The sequence below is a fragment of the Anopheles coluzzii genome, chromosome 3, assembly GCF_943734685.1.
Source record: "Anopheles coluzzii chromosome 3, AcolN3, whole genome shotgun sequence".
Classification (NCBI taxonomy): domain Eukaryota; kingdom Metazoa; phylum Arthropoda; class Insecta; order Diptera; family Culicidae; genus Anopheles; species Anopheles coluzzii.
In genome coordinates this window covers 30,079,954-30,091,260 of record NC_064671.1, presented here as the reverse complement: position 1 = coordinate 30,091,260, position 11,307 = coordinate 30,079,954, and the positions used below count along the sequence as shown (strand labels likewise).

Genomic DNA, 11,307 nt, shown 5'->3' with positions numbered 1-11,307 from the left:
ATCATGCATTTGAAATCGAACGTGTGTGTGTGTGAGATGGAGTTGTGTAACCGTGACCGTTTTTTGGAGCGCCCGTTGCCCACCAAATTCCACCAGCTAGATTTGCCTTGTTTTCGCCTCGATAGAGCTCGAGAGAGCAGCACAATGAATATAATGAATAGTAATGATTTCTAAACGTATATATTCATAACGGCAAACGGTGTGGGACGCTGTTTGGCACTACTTTTTGCTAAATCAAGTGTAAAGTTTTTTTTTCAAGTAATTATTTTATTCACCCGCACACGCACGGAAAGGCGCAGGGTTTTTTTCGACCGCAAATGAGAAAAATCGTTGTTTGCTGTCGGATTAATTGGTGCCAATAACGGCCTAATGTCGGATAATGACGGTGCGGTGCACTGAAGGAACAAATTGACCATTCGCGATCGATACACACACACAGAAATGGATTCAAAACACCTCTGTGTGAAAGGGAATTTTGACTCCAAAATTGAAGCAATGATATTGAAAGGTAACAAACAGAAAAGAAACCTCACTCTTCGACACTCTACAAGAAATCACAAAAAAAGAAAAAAAACCGAGCATTATCAGAAGAGGTTATGCTGAAGGGCCTAGCCCTTTGGCGTCCCCTTCGAACACATAAAATTCGAATCGTAACAGCACAATGAATCATCACAGCAGCCGCCAGTGCCAGCGCGCACACACGACCGGCGCGTTTGCTGCTTGAGAGCATCGTTGTCCAGCTTCGTGGTACGATTCATTAAGAGCACGTCTCCTCCTCCTTCTTACGCTGTCTAATCTAAACGATAGACGACTCCAGACGGCGTGCGTCTTAACGGCGAATGGGCGCTGCTCGTTCGAATAGAGCAATAGACATTAACGGCCAACGAACATCAAACCAAAAAAAAAAACGGAAGGTTTGAATCTTTGGAGAAACACAACGCACAAAAAAACACCACTCAGTGTATGGAATGCATGCATGCATGCACTTAAAAGCCGCTCTCCACCGATAAACCAGACGCGTTCCATCATCTTCCACCAACACGGACCATTAACCCTCCGCCAGCTGCTGCTGGCTTCTCTCTACGTGATTTCTGCTTTAAAACTACGGACGTTTCTCAAATAGTTCACCGTACCCCGTGCTGTGAATAAGACGTTCGATTTTTGCTGCGTTCTGCTTCTGAGTAGCAAAAAATAAGCAAAAAAAAAGAGAGCAATTACTTCCCCAAAACCGCGTGGAAGATCTTGATGCTCCCAATTGTACCTGAGCCAAAGAACCGACCAGCCACCACTACCACCGCGCAGTTGAGGCTAATTAGGAAATAAAAGATCCGCTATTTCTAACGCTACCCCACAGCAGTCCATAGATCAGCGCGCGCGCAGCTGTTCTTTCGATTGCATTCATTTTGGGTGGTTTGGGTGTTTTCAATTCCCACTGGAAAAAGGGAGAAACAACAGGCCGTAGGCAAGAGTAGCGAGAGTAGGTGATTAGTGCACACTATTTGCAAACTCCTTACGGGAGTTGACCACCGAGGGCAGCACCACCACCAACAAAGCTTTCCGGCGGAAGCAAACGCTAAATGGCAAACTTTCCCGAGTGAAACGGACGGAGAGATTTGCCACAAAAGAAGCACTACTACTTGAACGATGGCGGATATTTCCCTCCCGAGTGGGTCTAAAGCAAGCAGAGAAGCGCTTAAGAGGGAACGCGGGCACCCTCAAAACCTCAAAGATCAAGTGTCTTGGCGGTCCTCTCCAGCGGTCCACAAATATTGCCGCTGTCGGGAGCGGGAGCCTCAATTGGACACTTGATGTAATTGAAGCCGAACCGTTGACTACCGGCGGTCTGGCTGTCTGTCTGTCTGTTTGTGTGTGTGACGAAACAGGGCAAGGCTAGGGGCCAGGGATTTCCGAACCTTCCCTTTTTAACAAGCAGCAGCAGCTCGTGGGTGATCTTTTCCAACCAATTTTCCTTTTGACTCTGCCAACGCCTACTTGTGAACGTTTGTGATGGTGGTCGGTCGTCTGCTGCCGGTCGACAAATTTGTGCATTTAGCCCTTAACAACACAATGTGACAGGGAGCGCGAGCGACCCCGCGTGCAAGCGAGATTTACCCGGACGATCGTGATGCTTTAGCTATTGTGTGGTACGGTACAACCCACACACACACACACACAAGAGTGCCATTTACAATGGGGATAGTAAGAGGGGAGAGCAAAAAAAATCGAGCATAAAAGAGCTTGTCACCCATAAGCGCATAAGAAGAAGAGGAGGGAATTCCTGTGTCCCAACATTTAACCCACACCCACTGATGAAGCTGCTCAACATCGCACAAAAACGGAAACAAACACACACACAGCCCCCTCGCCAAGTGGGCTGCAGTTCAATAGGCTAATAATGAGGCTGCTGCTGCTGCCGCTGCTCCACTGAGCTACTTTTTTTTTGCGCCCACCCAAGTCACCACCACTCCAAGGTCCATCGGAATCTGTCCCCGAGAGAACTGGTGCTACTGCCGATAGTGCGGAACTGGTACAGCATAACAGCGAGAAAACACGATGCAGCTCGGGCTCGAAGGTGGTATGACCGGGCCCATCTCATCACCTATTTGCAACACATTTCCGGATCGACAAATGGGTGCTGACACACACACACAAACAGAACCAGTCGGGTGGGTGGGAGATCTTCTATCCGAAACAAGATGTCCAATCATCTGGCCTGGATGGCCTGGGATGACCAGTTGTTTGTCTAACTCGTTTGTTTTTTTTGTATTTTGCTTCTGCCACTCGTTGTGTATGACATAGTTCACTCATCTATGCTGAAGACTTCCGCACATCAGCCGGAATGTGCCGGACGGAATAAGGCAATTTCCAATTCGCCATTCTAGCCAACCCACGGCGGCGTGATTAACATGGGAATAAAATCGATTTAAATTCTTAATCGAATCAGAGTTGAGCACGATGATATAAGGTGGGAGAGCCAGACGCCAGGAGGAGAAGGGAAGAGAGAAGGGTGCTATTTTTATCCTTGCTGGTGATTTGCTTTTATAATTAAGAAACATCTGTACACAACAGTGGACACAGACGAACGCGGGCCCCCACGCGTTGGACGCCGGTCAATCATGTTTATTGCATCGAATGCATCAGTTTTGCGCCTAAAGGTATGCAAAAGAACCGACAATTAGTGCTTAAAAGCTGGTTTCTCGCTGGCTTAAAACAGGGGTTTCCCGTAGTTATTGTAGATTAGAACGACTGTTTTAATATTTCGTCCCACAATTTAATCACTAGGGTAAATGTACCTATAGTGGTGGTAGTACCAATAGTGGTGGTATTGCACTAAAATGCGGTTCATACGGCAAATTACAAGTAATTACGTTATTTACGTTAGTGTGAAATGTTCTTTAGCCTTTTACGAAGGTTTTAAAAGTTAAATGGGGCCATTCCGTTGTTTAGTGACCGAAAAATCCATTATTTTGTGAAATGTGTCAACATTTTTCCAAAATCCTTAGGATTTCATAACGAAACTCATTTTTCTGTTAACGTTCTAAACGACCACATAACCACGCAATTACTAGTTTTTCAACATAACTGTTATGAAATGTTATTGTTTTACTAAAATTATTTGCCTTTTGACCATATTTATGCATTTTTAAGTGTTTTTCACCATAGTGCCATTATAGGCAGTGGCGTATTTAACGGTAAGCAAAGTAAGCAATTGCGGGGGGCCCCGTCAAGAGGGGCCCCGGAATCTTTAGTACATAATCCATAACAGTTGATAGAATATGCCACTGTATTAGCAAGGAGGGCCCCTTGGGTTATGGACGTTGGGGCCCCGCGCTAGACGAACCATAAGCACCCCCCCCCCCCCCGGCGGCAACAAAATTTAAGTTAAAATGTTACATAATCAAAGACGGATGCCGAGTACCCCCGGTAATCATGTACAAAGGGGCCTCAACAACTCTTACTGCTTAGGGCCCCCGAGACTGTAAACCCGCTACTGATTATAGGTACACAAAACAGGCATGTTCCTATAGTGGTTATAGTTATAAAATCAATAAAAACAGTTCGTTTTAGATTTTTTTCGAGGATATTTTTGACATGTCGTACTGTTTTCACTAAAATAAGCAACAGAAATGAGTTTTCTGTGGGTAATTTACCAAAAACAGGCCAAAATTCGCTTATCTGGCTGAATGATAAATTGAATTCAAATCAAGCACACTCTTCCGGGTATAGGTTGACGGCAGGAGTGATGCAGTACTTTTGTCAATAGTTTCATTGATCAAATTTATACATTTTTTTACGATCAAATTACGAAAGAAACCAATATTATGGCAGCAATCGTTGCTATTAACACGAAAACATCTTCAAAACTAAGTTATATTGATATTATACACTGTTTTGAGGCATCCTTGTTTACCACCACTATAGGAACACAATACGACGACTATAGGAACCATACCACCATTATAGGTACAACGAAGCAATCACAATAATATGTATTTTTTCGTAAATTTGATGTATTTCATGATAAAAATGTTTGTGATTGCGTAGATAAAACATATTCCAATTGGTTTGTGTTAAAATATTCAGAAATTGTCCTTCCTGACACTTTAAATTCATTAAAACACATCGGCACCACTACAAATTGCACCACTATTGGTACATTTACCCTATTTACCAATAATCGGCCCCTTTCCGTTTTTAGATCGTAGGCTCAAGAAATTTCAACCTGTCAGCAGTTTGTATTGTAGTGCAATTTTCGAGCAGCTATCAGAGTGGGTATAGTATACTGGTGGACTTTTCCCAAGGTGTATGGATTTAGAAGGCTTATCCAAGGTTTATTTTCAAGCTACCAGAAGGCCTATTTGAGCAAAAGTTTTCACCCGAGCAAGTTTTCAAAAAGTGACGTTCAAATTTGGTTATAAACAACATGCTATGAGACCAACTGGTCCACATACACTTTGATTCTAGATTACGCTATCTGATCTCTTTAATGCACCTTGCGATAAATTCCAAGCTTGTGTTGCTATTTTTTCGAGCAGGTACTCGAATCTAATTCTAGCTCGGAGGCTCAAAACTGCAGGCTAGTTTTGTGTGTAGTTTTGTATGGAGTGTTGACATGCTTTCAGCCTCCAACTGCCAAACTCCATATAAAATAGCTGACTAGAATCGTGAAGGGCCCCATTTTTGGATCATTTGCTCCAATGCTATTGGAACGATGCTAAGACACAATCAAAAAACATTTAGGAAATTTTAGATAAATTGCGAGACACAAAAATGCTTTAAAATGTTTAAAAACTAATTTTTCCAATATTACTCAGTAAAAAAATCCTGTCGAAAAAATCACATAAATATTTGCAAAACTGTCCAAAATGCTCGGAAATCTCTAAATAACGAATGTAACAAATTCCTGCAACTTTGTTCTTCACCGGCATTCCCATTGCAAACTCCAAAGCGAAAAAGGAAAAGTTGTCCTTCGTGTTTGCGCTTCATTTTCGCAGCAAACGTCACGAACCTCGCCCCTCGCTCGTGCCATTGTGCGACAATGCATGTTTGCTTTTTCCTCATTGCTCGACGCAGACACAATTTAGTAACAAAACGGACCCATTATCATTTTCCACGTTCCACCACGCAGCTTCCGAGTTTGCGTTTCGATGCATCCAACCAGGAGCCAAAACCCGGCCACAGCACACCGACATAATGTTTATTCATGGGGGCTCTCCTCCTCCTCCCGTGGCATAATCAGAGGTGCCCGCGGTGTGGCACGCGCTCGATATGCACCTTTTCTTGGGCCGTGCCATGGAAGGGCGGCTGCTCTTCTCCTCTCTCTCTCATGCCGAAAACAAGCAGCACCAACAATGCACAAAAAGAACGAACAAAATGGTAAATACCATGCTGCTGCTGCTGCCTTCGTCGTCGTCGTCGTGGTGGTCAGACAACGAACGTCAGACTCGAGTGTTATAGAGTGTAGCACACGTAAAAGTGGGAGAAAAAAAAGAAATAATCCAAGCAGTGGGCATACGTACACCCTGTAGTGGGTTGCCAGTGCGTGCGTGCGTGCGTGAGTGCGTTCCCGCCCGCAGAGCACGTAACGTTTTGCGCTAATCAAAACGGCAACACAGACAGACAGAGAGATGCGGAGTGAAGCAATTGACAAGCAGGAAGTAGTAGTAGCAGTAGCCCCCCCATACAGTGGTGGCCACCAATTTGTGACGAGAGATAAAGCGTGCATTACAAAAAAAAACCTCCTGATTGCGATGGAAAAGGTGTGCGCACAACACACACACACACACATGCGCGCCACACCCATCTCTGGCTGTTCCCCCTTTGGGGGAGAGAGAAAGTTTTCGATCGCACCCGCCCCCCGTACGATCAAACTGCTTTTGTGGGTTTGTGTGTTACATATTTTTCAACGGGGCGGAGAAGCATCGAAATTGTAGGTTTTGCATTAATTTAAGAATGTGAAGTGTTACATAAATGTTACATTTGATTAAATTAAACGAAGGAAACACTCTCTCAGTGTGATAAATTATACAAAACTATCGTTTTTTATGTTTAAATTCAGTTTGGTTTCACAATTTAAGACACCAAACAGCAGAAAATGACAGTGGAAAATTCAATAATAAAAAAAACATTCAAATTTAACAAAAGTTTAATGAAACAATTTAAAAAGTGGGTATACAAAATGACTTCAAATTACATCCAATTTCCGACCAAGTCTTAACTCACTTCAAGACTCATTCGAACCCCCGCGTCAGGAAGTTGAGCAAGCAAAATCGATTATTGAATAACAGCTGTCGTTAAAATTAAGAACCGGAAGGCTTCGGCAATCCATCTCACACCAACTTTACAACCGCGCAAATAACAGTGTGTGTGTGTGTGTGTAGCAAAAACCGGTTCAGGTTACATAGTCAACATACACACACACACACACACACACATGAGGCGCGTGAGCATTATGTTTCGGCAAGGGTCATTGAAAAGAAACGCAAATCCATCTTGCTTGCAGCTGACCGAAAGCCACACCACACGCGTGTACGTTCACACGTGGGGGGGGCGAAAAGATAATAATGATACTTTCCACAACTCTCTCAACACACAGACACACGCTCGAAAGCCATGAGGCCAGTCCCACAACGGTCAAAACGAGGCATTTTTTTTACTCTACAGCTACAGCTTTGAATCGTTATTCATCACCGTCATTATTACCAACCAATAAAACACCGAAATCGTATCTTCACTTTCACTGTCTTTCTCTCTCGCTAGGAGGAGGAGGAGGCAGCAACCGAAACGGAGAAATGTTCAACCTCCAAAAAGTAGCTTCCCCAATTCCCCCCCCCCCCCCCTTGCTGTTGCTGGTGATGCAATAGAGATCGTTCACTAACAAGGAACTCATTTGCAAGAGTGCGAGAGTCCACCAGTACGTGCGTGAAGGAGGAGGGAAAGCATCGCCAAAGGTAGCAAAATAGAAAAGCTCAACCTTACGACGATGATGCCCCACGCGATGTGAAGGCATGAATTATGATTGTGCTGTTGTTGTGCAATCGATCAAATGATCTCTCACTCTAACCTCCCTGCCTAAAGAGTTGCATTTCTTCAGCGTCGAATGAATATGAATTTGACGGTACAGTCGGTACTGAAGCAACAAAGCTTCAGGAAAACGAAACACAAAAAAAGTTTCGCTATGACGCATTAAAATATTATTAGAATTGGCTTCGCGATCATAAAGCTATTTTTTAAAGACAGAAACACACAAAACAAGCTCGTAAAAATGTACTTGCAACTTAAATAAACGAGACCCCCGGTTAACTTTCTCATTAACGAACAGCAAACAGCAAAGCACTAGCAGCAGAAGCGAAAGACAAAACAAGTGGCAACGAGGCAAGAAAAGTCAACTTCAACCAAGCGGCTTCGTGCAGCATAACGCGCGCATCATTAAAAGCTATTTACTTTTACCATCGCCATCTGCGCGGCGGACGGATCGTTTTCTCTGGCCGCCGCTTCATTAAGTGGCCAAGGTGCAGCCATGCCATAGGGATATTAGAGGAAGACACGAAGGCTTTTCTCCTTGCTTTTACCACTCCAATAGACTCTCTCTCTCTCCTGAAGGGTGTGCATATATAAAAACGACCCCCTGGTTGTGCAATGCGAACCCTGCATATTGGCGGACCAAAGGTCGTCTGTCGCCCCTGTCCCCTGTCGGAATTTGTGCGGAAGCGCACCGGAAGCTGTAATGGGCAATCGGCAGAAAACAATGCACGATGACAACGACACACACGCGGCTTACTGGTAACTCACGATAATAGGAGAGAGAGAAAAAAACACACACAATCAAAACGGGTAGTCATTTCTATGTTGTAAGTTCGGTTTTCTTTAGCAGCTTAATGTCGTCTCTGTGCGTGTGCATCGGAAAGGGTATTAAAAGCAAAAGGTCACACTGGAGAGCAGATCCCTTGCCGAGAAGAAGCCCCTTTCTTAAGCAGGGGATTTATTTGTTACGCCAAGCTGTGCTGTAGGACAGTGCATTGTATTGTTATCAAGATATACACAGAGGACACCAAAAAATGGGACAGAAACAGACAAGTATCCCTATTTAATAGTGACAGAAAAACGGATCACATTTCTTGGGCAGAAGGCAATATACATTGTTCTATTGTTTGTTATGTTTTTTTTTTTAACACAATAAAATCCTTTCACAATGCGATCCGGAAACACTTGACATTGTATTGCACACTTGACCTTGCAGCTGGAGTTGAGGCTTGAGCAGGATTGTATTATTGGAGTTTTAACGCTGAACCACAGAGTAGGCGTCGTGGTGTAGTCGGTATGGCGAGGTGCAATAATCCCCAACCGCCGTGAGTTCGTATCTCGAATATTAATAGGCAAAATTCTTTTAAAAATCAATACTCTATGTATATATGGGTTTGTATGTGTCAAATTATCATATTCAAGATACCTCTCTACTCCTTCTTCTTCCTCTGATTCTACTAAATTATGTGACAAAAGATCGTCCTCCAATATTGTTGATTGCTAAGTTCCATCACGTTCTTCGATAGAGAGGACAACACACTTCCACCCCTTTAAATAGCATATTCTCTCCAAATACCAAACAACATTCCTCTTCCGATTAGATCATTCCAGTGACGGTTTTTTTTTTCGACCATCAACCACCATTCAGAACGGTTTCAGACGACACATCTGTCGTCAAACACACACACGGAGGGTTGGGTTTTTGCAGTTGGCTGCGTGTGTGAGTCCATCATTACCAGGGGTCCCATTGAAATTTAAATTAGCCAAATGTGTTTCTGTGCCACGCACGGTGCTGCAGGGACAGAAACATGCACAACATAAACGTTGGATTCCGGAGGGAGAAGAGAATCAACCTTTTTTAGCAAATTGAACACCCCTTTGCAATGGTGTATCGGGCCGCAACAACAACAGCATAAACTCAGCACAAGCAATGTCCCACTCCTCTTTGATGGACAAATGCGACCACAGAAACGGTCTTGTCGCATGGTAGCTGTAGATGTTGTTGCTGTTGTAGTCAGGGTGGGCTATAAATCAAACAATTCACCAAGCACAACATGTTCCACTAGGGGACACCACCACACCACTGTGAGCCGCCGTTCGCCAATTTATCCATCAAACAAACCCTCGAGAGGTCCTCTTCCCCCCTGCATCACACATCCGCTGGCTTGTGCCACTGCAAGCGTTCTAGGGCCAGAATCAGGCCACCTGATGTCAATCTCGATGCTGCTGTTGTTGCTGCTCTACCCCGACGACAGACAGATGGTAAGGGGTTCCCCCTCTCAAGTACTCGAGCACATATTATTGCCACAATCAGGCTGATTGTTGAGGTACCGTGGACCGGGGTACTGAGCGCCTCGGGTCCGAGGGAGATTAATCTCATCTACATTTAGAGCGCAGCCAGCCAGCCCGCCCGGTTGCAGATTTTGCATTTACAGCGGAGGAGATCTAAAGCGCATCCAACACACACGCACACAGACATGGTGCTAATACCGATTGGTTGGATGATCTCGACGGTTGCTGTTATTAAATCCGATTCCCTCCTTTCGCCGGCTGTGGCTTTTTGCCTACGCAAAAGGGGGGGGGGGAGAAATAATTTATCCCACCAACCGTAACACCCGTCAAACTCGTCATTCCTCCCCAGAGAGGCTAGAGGCTTCCCCCCGGGAGAAACAGGAAGGGAGCCGGGTGCCCTTCCGTGTTTCCGCGGTTTTTCGCCGAATCGTGCTGGAAACAAAGTGGTTGCGCGGTTGCTCCGGTTAGATGACGTCCATTTGGTGTGCTTGGCTACACAGCTTTTCCTGCGAAAGGAAACCCTATCGCACAGTCGAACCCCCTACGAGAAGGAAGAAGCAGCGGAAGGGAATACGGTGGAGAAGTGCATCCGTAACAAGATTAGCATTATGCATCCACCAAACCAAAGGGAAACCGGTGCTGGTGGATGGGATTGCGGGGAAGGAGCCCGTGGTGAAATGGAAAGAAAACTGTCGATTTTATGAGGGCCTTTTTACGCTCGCAGTGAAAGCGGCCACCGATAAGCAGCGGTACCTGCCTGGCGGCAGCGGTACGAACGATGTGACGAACCGTTCCGGGCCAGTTCGGTTAAAGAGCTTTCTGTGCTGTGTCGTCGATTAAGACACTTGCCGGATCAGTAATCTTTTCGTTCCGCGCCGCGACTTTGCACCGAGCGCGGTTGAGCGCGACTGTGGCTGTGGTTTGTTTTCCTTTTTTTCCTGTGACGTTGGAAAAACTTCGCAAATTCTCACAACAATTCTTGAATGACTCAATAAAACCTGGTGGCGGAATGAACCATTCCGTATCGGAACTCGCACATCTTAGCTGTCCCCTAGCGTGGCCTACTTCTGCTGTGGTCCAACAAAGTGTCGTCAGCGTGATAATCATGTCACGGGACTGTGATTTGTTCATCCATGTTGTGATGATTTTGAATGAGTTGTGATTTTTAGTGCGGTAAAGAGAACTGCAAAACCTCTTTCAAGTTAAATTCTGGGAGATACCTAAAAAATGGTTCTGCATAATGGAACATATCACAGATTTTCTTGCTCTATCAACCATTTCATTCATTTTTACAACACAATCACTCCCTGAGAAGACGAAACAGGTTAGAATAGTTCAATCAAATCATTTTAAATTAATCAATCTTCAAATGATTTCATAAATTTTGTAATTAGAAGCATCTATCAATATTTAGGCAAATTTAATGCTATATTGGAGCTTCAAGTAATTCTTCGCATTAAATTACAGTTAATTTGTCTCCGTATCTCAGTA

General features: G+C 44.5%; 1 protein-coding gene across 5 annotated transcripts in view; it reads right to left on the bottom strand.

Annotated features, from left to right (window-relative positions):
- Positions 1–11,307, bottom strand: part of LOC120956643 (rap guanine nucleotide exchange factor 2) — a 41,124-nt gene that overhangs the window by 18,062 nt on the left and 11,755 nt on the right. The window lies entirely within an intron of this gene.